The 11,522-nt window shown below is 47.4% G+C and overlaps 1 protein-coding gene across 1 annotated transcript in view; it reads left to right on the top strand.

Annotated features, from left to right (window-relative positions):
- Positions 1 to 5,604: 5,604 nt before the first annotated feature.
- LOC116957595 (origin recognition complex subunit 1-like) overlaps positions 5,605 to 11,522 on the top strand; it is a 32,230-nt gene continuing 26,312 nt past the window's right edge. The window contains exon 1 of the mRNA XM_076056814.1: positions 5,605 to 5,711. The gene's annotated coding sequence lies outside the window, so the exon portion shown is untranslated. The remainder of the gene's footprint in view (positions 5,712 to 11,522) is intronic.

Genomic DNA, 11,522 nt, shown 5'->3' with positions numbered 1-11,522 from the left:
GAGAAGGGAGGGAATGACCGTGGCCGAGAAGACCTGAAGCTTAGTGCGGAGCGACAGACCAGGTAGCTTCCACACAGTATTACGAAACCGATGAAAAGATATTGCCGCTCGACTGATTCGGAGTGAGACCTCTGCTGTTAAACTGGAGCCGGTCATAAGCACACTGCCCAGGTATGGGAAACTCTCCACTCTCTCCACAACTGCCCCATCACCGATTAGGAGCTGTTGGGGTGGAGTGTCCGATGGTACAAATACCCAGGCAGGTGCTTAGTTTTAGTGGGGCTGATGGTAACGCCCCATCTCTTAGTGGCACGTTCCAGTCTCAGCAGCAGCGTCTCCAACTCCTCCTCTGAATGAGCAGCTATTACCAAATCATCGGCATACATAACGTGGTTGAGCAATAGGGAGCCATCCCTTGACCGCACCCGGGCATCAATCAGCCTCCCATTATATCTGTACCATATGAAGATTCCCCCGGTACAGGTATTGAAGGCTTCACGAACTACGTGGTCAAAATAGATGATAATGTGGGAGCCAGAGGACATCCCTGTCGCACCCAAAGGTGTACAGGGAATGGCTCTGACTCCCGGCCATGTAGTTTTACCCGGGCCCGCTCACCATCATAAAGGTCCTTAATGATCGTGAGCAGAGGGTCAGGTACTCCAAAAGCAGGAAGAACAACCCAGAGCCCAGGCCTACTGATGGTATCATAGGCCTTGACCAGGTCAATAAAGCAGAGATGTAGGTCTTGCTGGAATTCCCTACACCACTGCTGTAGCAGACGGACAGAAAATATGGCATCTGTGCAGGACCGCCCTTTCCTGAAACTGCATTGGGGCTCCGCAAGCCTCACCTCAGCGTGCCTGGCAAGGCGATGTTGAATAATCCTTGCCAGGACCTTTCCTGGCACACTGAGGAGTGAGATGCCCCTGTAGTTGTTACAGTCTGTGCGGTCCCCCTTCTTAAAGAGGGGGGCCACCAGGGCATCCTTCCAATCCTGCGGAACCCGTCCAGTGGTCCAGACTGTTGTTATGATGTCATATAGGGCAGTCTGTGCACAAACGCCACCCTCCCTCAGCATTTCACTTGGGAGATCATCTCTGCCCGCTGCCTTTCCTGGTCTCAAGACTCCGGATCGCCTTCAGTACTTCCTCAACAGATGGCACTTCAGCCAGCCACTCACAGGGGGTGACTTCTTCCAATATTTGAGGCACCGCAGCCTCAGCAGGGTCATCCTCACTTTGTGCCACGATGTTTTCCTGGCCGAGGGATTTTCCCTCCCCCAGGACCTCACAGAAATGCTCAGCAAATCTGCAAACCTGTTCCTGGGGGTCGGAGATTGGATCACCGTTTTTTCCCCTAATGATGGTAATAGGTGTTGCGCTGCAGGTTACTTTTTTGATGGAGTTAGAGATTTGTGATCGCGGGCCACTGTGGCAGACTCCATCGCCTCAGCAACCCGCGACCCCCACCCATCCTTGCAGTGCCTCACGGCTCTCCGAACCTCCGAGCGAAGGCTGCGGTAAGCCTCCTCGTTCTCTGACGTGGGATTCTGTAGCTGATGAAAGTGGGCCTGTCCCTTTTTCTCAACCATCCTGAACACCTCCTCTGTCAGCCAGGGTCTCTGGGGAGGTCTGGACCGCGTACCCAAAGCAGCCATTGCAGCTGCGTGAGTCAGTCCTAAACCTCGCCCATTTACCCTCAACATCAGGAGGAGTGGGGGACGATGCCAACCCCAGTCGCAAGCGATGATGACATTCTCGCTTGCAACTTTCATCAGATAACTGAGACCAGGCCACTTTAGGTTGGAATGGGGTCCTGGGTGTACACCCACCACCGGAGTGGAAGAATGGCAGGCGCATCTTACAGATGACTAGTCGATGGTCAGAGGGCAGATCAGCTCCACGGTAGGTCCTGGTGTCAAGGACATGGGCTCGCATCCGCTGGTTCATCACTATGTAGTCCAGCAGATGTTCTTGCTTGGACCCGGCATGCATCCATGATGTTGTGTGGATGCGCCGATGCCGGAACAGCGTGTTGGTAATTACAAGCCCATGGGCTGCACAAAAATCTAGCAGCCTCCTACCGATGTTATTGAGCTGATCTGGCCCATGCCCTCCAATCACTCCAGACCAAGTGCCAGCATCATGACCAACTCGGGCATTGAAGTCACCCAACAAGATGACTCTATCCCAAGGGGCCACTTTAGCCAGCACCTGTGACAGGTCATAGAAGGCATCTGACTCATCGGCTTTGCCTGCATCCCTCCACGGATGTTCATCTGCAGTGGGGGCATAAGTAACCACGACCACCACTCCTTGCCTCCGGTTGATGGGAAGGCGAGCCCAAAGTAGCCTGGGGCTTACAGCTTCCCACACCTCACCGCCAGGCTCCCACGCCCCCTTAATTTTTTTGTTTAAAAGAGCCACACCCTGTTGTTTGGCAGTCTGCTGCCCCGAGTAGAGGATTGTCCACCCCTCATGGTGACAGGAGCCAGAACCGGTCCACCGGACCTTCTGAATACCACAGAGATCCAGGCGGTACCGGTCCAGCTCCCGACAGAGGAGTGGCAGCCTCTCCTCCGCAGTGAGCGTTCGAACATTCCACGTGGCCATCCTTAGTGGCTTTTCATTTTTCTGGAGGAGCCCCGAGCGTAGAGATTCAATCTCCTGGCTCCGCCAATTGGGGTTTGGCCAGGAGACGTCATAGACGCCTGTCCCCCCGGGGCCTCCGGCACAAGCTTATTATTTACATATTTCAGTCGTAGTTTAGTGGTAAAATTGAAGGTGGAGTGGTTACCACCCCCTCGCACCACCCGTCCAGAGTCCCCGTTTAGCCACTGTGGTGGACACATGCCATGAGGGGAGGAGCCAATCGGAATTGGCCCAACCTCCACAGCACTGTCCACTATAGAGTTGCCCGTCCAGCACCGCGAGGAGGTAGGGGGTTGTTTATCCGGACACACACACTCACCCACTCACATAATCACTCACAGTACTTCTAGATTAGAATTTTTCGTGACTGCAAGGATTCATACTCTTTGTTTTTTTCGGTAAAGTCACGTAGGTAAAATACAAATAAAAGAAAACAATTAAATAACGACGTTTCGGAGGCAACACAAGCTTCCGTCTTCAGGTGGAACAGTCACAGCAAGATCGCTGCATCAAGTGGGGAGGCTCTGAGAGCCTTGAGCTTAAATACAGGTTAAGGGGGGGGGGGGAGCCAAGTCGGGGACATTGATGGGGTGCGGGGCTAAGTTAATCCGTCTTTTGTTATGTTGAGGGTGCGGGGGATGCGGTGGGTCACTGCACGGGGGCAATGGAAAATGGAAACAACAATGGGAAAGTTCGGAAAGAATATGCTGTGCGCTTATAAGGTAGCTAAAGTTTTGACTTGGTTTATGACATCTTTCCAGTGGTTGCTTAATTTTAAACCATCCTCTCGGTTGAAGTTGTGTCTGTGTTTGTATATCTGGATGGCTTCATGGACAAATCTTTGGTAATAACCGGGAGGTTTGCAGAGAACTTTGGTATCAGAGAAGACAATGTCATGAGAACCCACTGTGTTGAAACAATGATCAGCCACGGCCGAAGAATTCGTTCTGCCGTGTTTCAAATCTGATTTGTGCTCGCGGATTCGGTCAGAAATATGTCGTTTTGTCTCCCCGATATAGCAGTCACCACAGGTACAACTTAATTTGTAAACACCGGGGTACTGTAAGTCAGGGATGACATCCTTTACAGATGGGATCAGATAACGGATTTAGTGTACTGTATTGAATCGAACCTGGATCTTGTGTTTGTTTAGAATTTTTGAAATATTTTTGGTAACGCCTGCTATGTATGGCAGTGTGATGATTTTGATCGGAGTGTCAAGTGGTTGTTTCTTTATGGTCGGGGAAACAGCTTGGCGGATGATACGGTCAGAGTAACCGTTCATCTTGAGGGCTAGATGTACATGTTTTAATTCACTGGTCAGGTGGTGTTGGTCAGAAATGCAATGAGCTCTATGGTATAATGTTTTGAAACACGGCAGAACGAATTCGTCGGCCGTAGCTGATCATTGTCTCAACACAGCGGGTTCTCATGAGATTGTTTTCTCCGATACCAAAGTACTATGCAAACCTCCCGGTTATTACCAGAGATTTGTCCATGAAGCCATCCAGATACACAAACACAGACACAACTTCAACCGCGAGGAAGGTTTTAAATTAAGCAACCACTGGAAAGATGTCATAAACCAAGTCAAAACTTTAGCTACCTTATAAGCACGCAGAATATTCTTTCCGAACTTTTCCATTTGTTGTTTCCATTTTCTCCATTGTCCCCGTGCAGTGACCCACCGCATCCTCCGCACCCTCAACATAACAAAAGACGGATTAACTTAGCCCCGCATCCCATCAATGTCCCCGACTTGGCTCCTCCCCCCCCCTTAACCTTAGCCCCGCCCCCCCATCAATGTCCCCTACTTGGCTCCTCCCCCCCACCCTTAGCCCCGCCCCCCCATCAATGTCCCCTACTTGGCTCCTCCCCCCCACCCTTAGCCTGTATTTAAGCTCGAGGCTCTCAGAGCCTCCCCACTTGATGCAGCGATCTTGCTGTGACTGTTCCACCTGAAGACGGAAGCTTGTGTTGCCTCCGAAACGTCGTCATTTAATTGTTTTCTTTTATTTTTATTTTACCTACGTGACTTTACCGAAAAAAACCAAAGAGTATGAATCCTTGCAGTCACGAAAAATTCTAATCTAGAAGTACTGTGAGTGATTATGTGAGTGGGTGAAAAACGTCTTAAAGTGATTATGTGACTGTGCAAACAGAAAATCCAGCGGAAAAAAAAACATCAAAAATATTCCTGAAAAAAGCACCGTACACCAACGCTGTGTTCAAAAAATATCAGTGGGATTCAAGTCAAACAACAACAACAACCACAAGACAACTTAGATTATGGCCATCAGTCTAACTCAGTACTACAACAACAACCACAAGACAACTTAGATTAAGGCCATCAGTCTAACTCAGTACTACAACAAACACAAACATGGCCAAACCAAAAAACGTTTTCGAAATCACCAAAAAATAAAGCCATAAAAGCAATGTAACAGTGATCACAGGGACTGTGACCGAATGTTTAACAATAAACTACATAAACAACATGTAACACCAAATACTAGAGCCACAGCTGGCTGCATGAGTTACTCCACAACAACAGGAGCATCAGTCGGAGTATCACAATTTTAAATGCACCTGTGACGGCGATGTCACCACGGCGCGTGTGCCAGGCTAGGTGCACGAGGAGGAGGTCACTGGGCAGACCCAGCAGGTGCCATGGGTCTTACTGCTCCCGTGTCTGGCTAGGTGCACCATCAACCACGTCCATCTTGTGACTGTCATGACGTCTTAGTGACGTCATCCGCCCTGGGACGTAATGACGTCACGAGAGCGGCCGAAGCGTTGAACGGAAGTAACTCAAATATTGGAAACGGATGGTTCATTTATTTATATATTAGCTTTTCAAATATATACTTCTTATTCCATGTTGCTGTTAAGCAGACAGCTTTTTTCCTTGTTTAACTTTCAATCCTGACACATTTAAAATATAAAAATAAAACATTATTTAAAGTCTCCCTCGTGTGCATCCGGTTTCCGGCGGAAGCGGAAGTCAGGAGAAAGACGCGGGAATATTACGGCTGGCGAGAAGAGAGACGGAGAGAGGTGAGTGGTGGTGAGTGAGTGGTGGTGAGTGGGTGGTGGTGAGTGGGTGAGTGGTGAGTGAGTGGGTGGTGAGTGAGTGGTGAGTGAGTGGTGGTGAGTGGGTGGTGGTGGTGAATGAGTGGTGGTGGGTGAGTGGTGAATGAGTGGTGGTGAGTGGGTGAGTGGTGGTGAGTGAGTGAGTGGTGAGTGAGTGGTGGTGAGTGGGTGGTGAGTGAGTGGTGAGTGAGTGAGTGGTGGTGAGTGAGTGGTGAGTGGTGGTGAGTGAGTGGTGAGTGGGTGGTGGTGAGTGAGTGGTGAGTGAGTGAGTGGTGAGTGAGTGGTGGTGAGTGAGTGGTGAGTGAGTGAGTGGTGAGTGAGTGGTGAGTGAGTGGTGGGTAGGTGGTGAGTGAGTGGTGGGTAGGTGGTGAGTGAGTGGTGGGTGAGTGGTGAGTGAGTGGGTGAATGGTGAGTGAGTGAGTGGGTGGTGAGTGAGTGGTGGATAGTGAGTGAGTAGTGGGTGGGTGGTGAGTGAGTGAGTGGGTGGTGAGTGAGTGAGTGGTGAGTGAGTAGTGGGTGGGTGGTGAGTGAGTGAGTGGGTGGTGAGTGAGTGGTGAGTGGGTGGTGAGTGAGTGGTGAGTGAGTGAGTGGTGAGTGAGTGGTGAGTGGGTGGTGAGTGGTGGGTGAGTGAGTGATTGGTGAGTGAGTGGTGAGTAGGTGGTGAGTGAGTGGTGGGTGAGTGAGTGGTGGGTGAGTGGTGAGTGGGTGAATGGTGAGTGAGTGGTGAGTGGGTGGTGAGTGAGTGGTGAGTGAGTGGTGGGTGAGTGAGTGGTGAGTGAGTGGTGAGTAGGTGGTGAGTGGTGGGTGAGTGAGTGATTGGTGAGTGAGCGGTGAGTAGGTGGTGAGTGAGTGGTGGGTGAGTGAGTGAGTGGTGGGTGAGTGGTGAGTGAGTGGGTGAATGGTGAGTGAGTGGTGAGTGAGTGGTGGATAGTGAGTGAGTAGTGGGTGGGTGGTGAGTGGGTGGTGAGTGAGTGGTGAGTGAGTGTGGATAGTGAGTGAGTAGTGGGTGGGTGGTGAGTGAGTAGTGGGTGAGTGGTGAGTGGGTGAATGGTGAGTGAGTGGGGAGTGAGTGGTGAGTGAGTGGTGGATAGTGAGTGAGTAGTGGGTGGGTGGTGAGTGAGTGGTGAGTGGGTGGTGAGTGGGTGGTGAGTGAGTGTTTCAGTTTCATTTTTTTGGTAGAGCCCTGTGAGCTCTTGAATCGGGTGCAACCGCAACAAACAACATGAACAAGAGAACGTCTTAAAGTAACTATGTTACTGTGCAAATAGAAAATCCAGGAAAAAAAACAGCAAAACATTCCTGAAAAAGCACCATTCACCAACACTGTGTGCAAAAATCCCAGTGGGATGCAAGTCAAACAACAACAACAACCACAAGACAACTAAGATTAAGGCCATCAGTCTAACTCCGTACAACAACAAACAAACATGGCCAAACCAAAAAAACTTTTCGACATCACCAAAATAAAGCCATAAAAGCAATTTAACAGTGACCATAGGAACTGTCACCGAATTTTCACAATAAACGACATAAACAACATGTAACACCAAACCCTAGAGCCATAGCTGGCTGCATGAGTCACTCCACAACAACAGGAGCATCAGTCGGGAGTATCCAAATTTTCAATGCACCTTTAAGATCAGCACACTAAATCAAAATACAGATAATACTTTGCAGCGGCCATCCAGAGCGAAACATTTTATGTTATTTTAGGCCACTGAGTAGCAGTGGCAGCTAGGGGTGTACAACTCCTCTCGAGCAGTTTTTAGTGAAGATCTCATAGGTAGTCATTCAAGTTGCAGTTTATTGGCAATAGCATTCCAGACCCTGGGGGCATCAATAGCAAAGGCCCTTCCTCCGGTTTTTGTACGGCAATAGGGAATGTGATGCTGGTAAATGAGCAAAGACCTGAGGTCAAATTTGTTCTTTGAAACAGGAGATCCAGCAGCAGGTAGTCTGCGGATTTTTTTGTAAGTACATCGTGAATAAATAAGATCTGGTGAACAAGCCGTCGAACATTAAGAGATGTTAAGTTTGACCCAATGTAGAGATCACAGTGGTGAGTCCTATATGGGCAGTTCAATGCAAATCTTAAGGCCGAGTGATAGATGGAATCAAGCTTCTTCAGTACAGTACTTTGGGCTGATTTATACACGATGTCACAGTAGTCAAGTAGAGGCAGTATGGTAGCTTTTATCAATTCCAAACGGAACATAGGGGGGAAACAGTGCTTGTGTCGATACAGAAAACCAATTTTTATTTTTGTCTTTTTACCAATATAATCAATGTGATCTTAAAAATTCAGTTTTGAATCCAGGATGACCCCAAGATACTTATAGATCTTGACTTGCTCTATTTGATAATTATTCAAGGAATGTAATTGGGGAAAAATACCTTCCTGCTTTAGTCCTGGTGAGAAGCATAGCACCTTGGTTTTGGAGGTATTCAGGACTAGTTTAAGAGCAACTAGCTGATGTTGTAGTTTGTTGAAATCACCCTAGAGCAGGGGTGTCCAAAGTATTTTTAGTGAGGGCCAAATACATAAAAAATAAACAAAAGGCCGGGCCACACACTAGAGGTGACATATTGACACGTGAATACTGCGTGTCTTTCTAACTCACCTATAATGTGAAGAACATTGCACTCAGTGGGAACAGTGATGCTGTCCTTTGGATTGAAGGATGGCTGACATGTCAGGAGAAAGTTTGGTGGTTGAGACACGAAGGACTTCACAGAGATGGCTATCAGTCATTCTGGTTCTCAGTCTGCTTTTGTTCTGATTTAACAGAGAAAATGTTTGTTCACATATGTATGTTGAGCCGAACAGGCTCATCATTCTTTTTGCGTGGCGTCTCATCAGAGGAAACTTGGCATTATCCAAACTCTGATAGAAGTCAGGGAGGGAGAGAAGCTGATGTTGACTCTTCAGAGAATCATCACATTGCATTTCAATCAGTTCTAACTGCAGACTCTCTTCCACTTCTTCTGCATCCACCAGGAAGGGGGTCGAGAACAGCTTGATTTGTTTTTCAATGACAGAAAAATCTTGGAAACGCTGGTTGAATTCTGTCACGAGAGATACAATCACAGACACATATTTCTCCTTTTTAGCAGAAAGGTCGGCCTTTGGAAAAGCAGACTTCAGACGGCGCAGGGAAGTGTGCAGCAGTAAAGCTTTGTAGTTGTGTCTCAAACAGGCGGAGCTTTACACAGAAGGCTTTCATGTGCGCATACAGGTTGTGGCACCAGCTGTTCTTTGCCTTATAGGTTCTTGTTCCGTGTATTCAGATGATGAGTAAGATCAACTAAAAATGCCAGGTCTGCCAGCCACAGAGGGTCACTCAGTTCATGAAGAGGTCGGCCCTTCTCTTTCAAAAACTGGTCGATTTCTGATCTCAGCGAATAAAACCGCTGCAGCACAGGGCTGCGGCTGAGCCAACACACATCAGAGTGGTAGAGTACATCCCCGTATTCAGCATCCACATCAGATAGGAAAGCTTGAAATTCTCTGTGGTACAGTCCTCTAGCTCGAATTATGTTGACAGTTTTTACAACAGTGTTCATCACATCGCCCAGCTGGACAGTCTTGGCACACAATGTGCTTCTTGGTGGATTACGCAGTGCATCCTAACAGCCTCACCTCTGCTCTCTTTTACCTTGGCGCACACCATCGATGCCATTCCTTTGCGCTCGCCCGTCATGGCCGGAGCTCCATCCGTTGTTACTCCACAGAGCTTGGCCCATTTAAGCCCCCATCTTTTCAACTGCCTCTGACACAGCTTCAAAAATATCTCTACCCGTCGTTGTGCCTTTTAGGCTCATCATATCAAGCAGTTCCTCCGTACAGCAAAAATTATCATCTACTCCCCGCAAAAAAATTAACAGCTGCGCGGTGTCTGTGGCATCTGTGCTCTCGTCGCATGCTATCGAGTAAAAATCAAAAGCACAAGCTTTGTCTCTCAGCTGAAGTTTCAAGTTAGCTGACAAGTCCTCGATTCTCCGCACCACTGTATTTCTGGATAAGCTCACGCTGTTGAAATCCTGCACTTTTTCCGGGCACATTATTTCTGTGACTTTGATGAGGCACTGCTTTATGAAATCACCGTCTGAGAACGGTTTGCCATGCTGGGCAATAAGTTTAGTGACTTCATAGCTTGCTGTTGTGGCGTTTTCCTGTATTTTGTTAGCACGAAAAAAATTGTTGTTGAGCTTGCAGGCAAGCCGCCATTTGCTTGACTTTCTGTGTTCGTTCGGCACCGGACATTATATTCTTTCATCATAGCAACATCTTCATTGCAAATCAAACAGACACACTTTTCCGTTGATTTCTTTGAAAAAATATTCATTTTCCCACCGTGTTTGAAATCTTCTACACTCACTCGCTATTTTGCGTTTCTTCGGTGCTGCCATTTCTGGTGACTCGCGGTAAAAGTTTTTCTTTGCTTAATTTTGTTTAGTGGAGAAGCACGGTTTTCCGTGGCTGGCTCCATCTAGTGTTGAAACTGAGAAGTGCAACAGAGTTGAGCTCAAGCTTCTTGTGCGGGCCATATTCAATTATATTTTCAGAATTTGCTGCGGGCCAATAAAAACTGGACCGCGGGCCGCAGTTGGCCCACGGGCCGTAGTTTGGACACCCCTGCCCTAGAGCTTAGCAATCACGTCATCCAGAGAGCGGCCAGCAGTAATCAGTATCATGTCATCTGCAAAAAGATGTACCCTGGAATGATCCAGGTCGGTGCCCAAGTCATTGACATAAAGAGAGAACAAGAGGGGGCCGAGGATGGAACCCTGTGGAACGCCTTTTGTTATCTTAACACTGTTTGACCTCCAACAATCTGTGAATGCAGTTTGGGTGCGAGAAAAGAGGTAATTTTTTAACCATTTTACTGTGTTTTCGGAAAAACCGAGGCAGCTTAGTTTACTAAGCAGGGTGTTGTAGTCTACTGTATCATAAGCTTTGGACAGGTCAAGAAAAAGACAGGCACAGTACTGCTTATTATCAAGGCTAATGTAAATATGATTCAGAGAGTCTAATGCAGCAGATGTGGTGCTGTATTTTTTTCCGGAACCCAGATTGTTTTAGATGTAGTAGATTGTTTGTGGACAGGAAACTGCTAATTTGGTAGTTCAATAATTTTTCAAAAAATTTCATCAACGGGGACAAAATTGAGATAGGTCGGTAGTTATCTGGATCATCTTTAGGGCCCCCTTTGTGAAGTGGACAGACATAGGAATGTTTCCATTCTAGAGGAACTGATGCTTCTTTGATGGACAGTTTGAAAATATGGGCTATAGGTTTGTATATTAGGTGACCAAAAGTTAGTAGATCAAAGACGGGAATACTATCTGCTCCGGTAAAGGAGGACCCTTTGAGGTTGGACAGTTGTTTCAGAACATTACTTTCGTGGATTGGCTGTAAACTAAATTTGTTTAATACTCTTTGGTTCTATTCGGTAAAGTCACGTAGGTAAAAAATAAAACGTGACTTTACCTAATAGAACCAAAGAGTATGGATCCTTGCAGTCACGAAAGCTTCAAATCTAGAATTAAATTTGTTTAATGTTTGGACAGGGGTGTAGGAATTTGCATGAGCAGGGGTGACTCCCAATAGATTATCAAAAAGATTACCAGCTTCAGAAAAATGAAGGTTAATATTGTCAACTATTTTTTTGGGATCTGAAAAATATTCCCCATTTCGGTTAAGCTCAACGGACAGATTGTCTGTTTTGGATGCCTTTTCGATACATTTGATTGTTTTCCAGAAAATCCTGGCAT

The sequence above is a fragment of the Petromyzon marinus genome, chromosome 78 (genome assembly GCF_048934315.1).
Source record: "Petromyzon marinus isolate PM22_M1 ecotype Great Lakes invasive population chromosome 78, UKy_Petmar_22M1.pri1.0, whole genome shotgun sequence".
In the NCBI taxonomy this organism is placed as follows: domain Eukaryota; kingdom Metazoa; phylum Chordata; class Hyperoartia; order Petromyzontiformes; family Petromyzontidae; genus Petromyzon; species Petromyzon marinus.
This window is presented reverse-complemented; position numbering and strand designations above follow the sequence as displayed.